Source organism: Apis dorsata, unplaced genomic scaffold (assembly GCF_000469605.1).
Source record: "Apis dorsata unplaced genomic scaffold, Apis dorsata 1.3 scaffold_194, whole genome shotgun sequence".
NCBI classification, from domain to species: domain Eukaryota; kingdom Metazoa; phylum Arthropoda; class Insecta; order Hymenoptera; family Apidae; genus Apis; species Apis dorsata.
In genome coordinates, this window is record NW_006263478.1 from 955642 (window position 1) to 957869 (window position 2228).

General features: G+C 16.2%; 1 protein-coding gene across 1 annotated transcript in view; it reads left to right on the forward strand.

Moving 5' to 3' along the window:
* The window catches only part of LOC102680702 (prosaposin), a 17998-nt gene that overhangs the window by 5209 nt on the left and 10561 nt on the right, over positions 1 to 2228 (forward strand). The window lies entirely within an intron of this gene.

A 2228-nucleotide genomic window follows, 5' to 3' on the forward strand; every position in this document is an offset into this window, starting at 1 on the left:
CTGATTTTGCACCTCCTAAACAAATTACCTTAAGTGAGACAGAACCTAATGTTTAAGTTTGTATTCGCATAATAAATTGAATTATTCTTTGGTTTTTGCATCTTAAAATGTTAAGTTCTAAGAATTTCATATTTCTTTAGAATATTATATTGATGGTATGAAAAATTTAACATTAATTATTAATGTTATATAATGCACTTTTTAAAATATAATAATATGATAGCACTATTAAAATCTTCTAAAATAATGATTAATTACAATTGCGTAATGTAGAAAATTTAGAAATAAATCTAAAAATAAGCTTTTTACACTATCGCAAATATATTGCGATATGTTGCAAATATATATTTTACAGTGTTAAGTTCATATTTTATAACAGTTACTATATAATAACTGTAATATTGAAAATATAACAATGAATCCATATGTTTATATATATATTTAATAATTAATACACTTATAATTATGTATCTGTTGCATTAATGTCAACTGTGATAATAAAACGTAATAAAAATACAAATTGATTTTATTTTTATTTTTTATTAGTATTTTATTTATTAAATTATTTATATATTGATATTTAATATTATATCTTTAAACGGATATTGAAAACTTCAAAGTAAGCTTAAGTTGTTTAAATATTTACAATTTTTTTAATATGTTTAATATATTGTATATCAGTAAATATAATTATTCAAAATCTTATTATTCTAAGTGAGATAAAGAATATTTCAATAAAAATATCAACATCTAATTATCTAAATATTTAAATAGTATTGCATAATAAATTGCATATCTAAACATGATAATTCTTTGTTTATAAACAACAGCATTAATTATTATTAAATTAATATGATAACATAATTACATAATTTTATCATTTTCAAATCTTTGCTAACCTAAAAATTATCAGCAATTATCATATGTATATGTATATACATATCAATGTATATGTGTAGTTATTATTATAATTTAAAATTTTAATGATTAAAAATTTAAACACTCGATTTAATAATTTGATTGATTTTTTAAAAGATAAAGTGAAATCGATAATAATATTGATTATTCTGATTTTATTGATTATTTTATTTTCTAACAATTTTGATACATTTTATTTCTACAAATAATTTATAGATAATAAATATTAAAGTTTTAAGAATCATATAAAATAATGATTATAAAAAAATAATTTCGCAATATATTTAATTAAGTTATTATTTTTATGTAATAAATTTTACATATTTTTTAAGATTTGTATAATATAAAATATAAGTATTGAAATTCATTTCTAAAAATTCTATATTCTTAAAAATTTATTTTAATTCAATTTATATATTTGAAATGTTGAATGGAATTAATGAAAATGTATAAAATATTTAAAAAAATGTTCTTTTGAATTTGTAAATATTAAGAATTATTTTTTTTTATTAGTATTTTTAATTTTTCAATAAAAAAACGACTGTCTTTTGTTATATATAAATAATTCTTAATTTCAAAAATCGATTAATTTCGACTATACAAAATGTCGCTGGTTATCCGTTCGATCTTAATCGATATATTTCGAGTAATTCGATATATTTCGAAGTAATTCGATAAAATCAATTATATTAGTGCAACGTAATTTTGATCAGTGAAAAATTTGAAAAAGTGGTTAAAAAAAGAAGTTTTATTATATTATAATGTTTAAAAAGTATAAGATTCAATCATTTTATTTTATCTTTTTACTCGAATATGGATATTGTCTCGTTATAATTGTATATTTCATAAATTTCTTAGTGAAAAGATATATTGTGAAGAATCATCAAGCGATATCAACGTTCTTTTAATTTCTTCATGGGTGAGTTAATCATTTTAATTTTACTAATTATTAATTTGTTTGTTTTTAAAGAAATAATATATTTAATATTATATATTTAAAAAAAAGAAAATCTTAAAATATATATTGTTTATCAATTATGTATTAAAAATATCAAAATTCATGAGCAAGTATATTTATTATTTCTAAAATCATATTATTTATTATTTTTTATAAAAAAAAATAATTTTCACTTGATCTTTTAAATCAATCGAATTATTAAATCGAGTGATTAAATTTTTAATCATTATCAGTTTAAGAAATTATTTATTTGAATTTTTTATATAATATAAAAAAGTGATATTTATATTTTATATATTTTATTTTAATTATTTTATATAAAATATTAAAATATTATATAAAATTATATAAG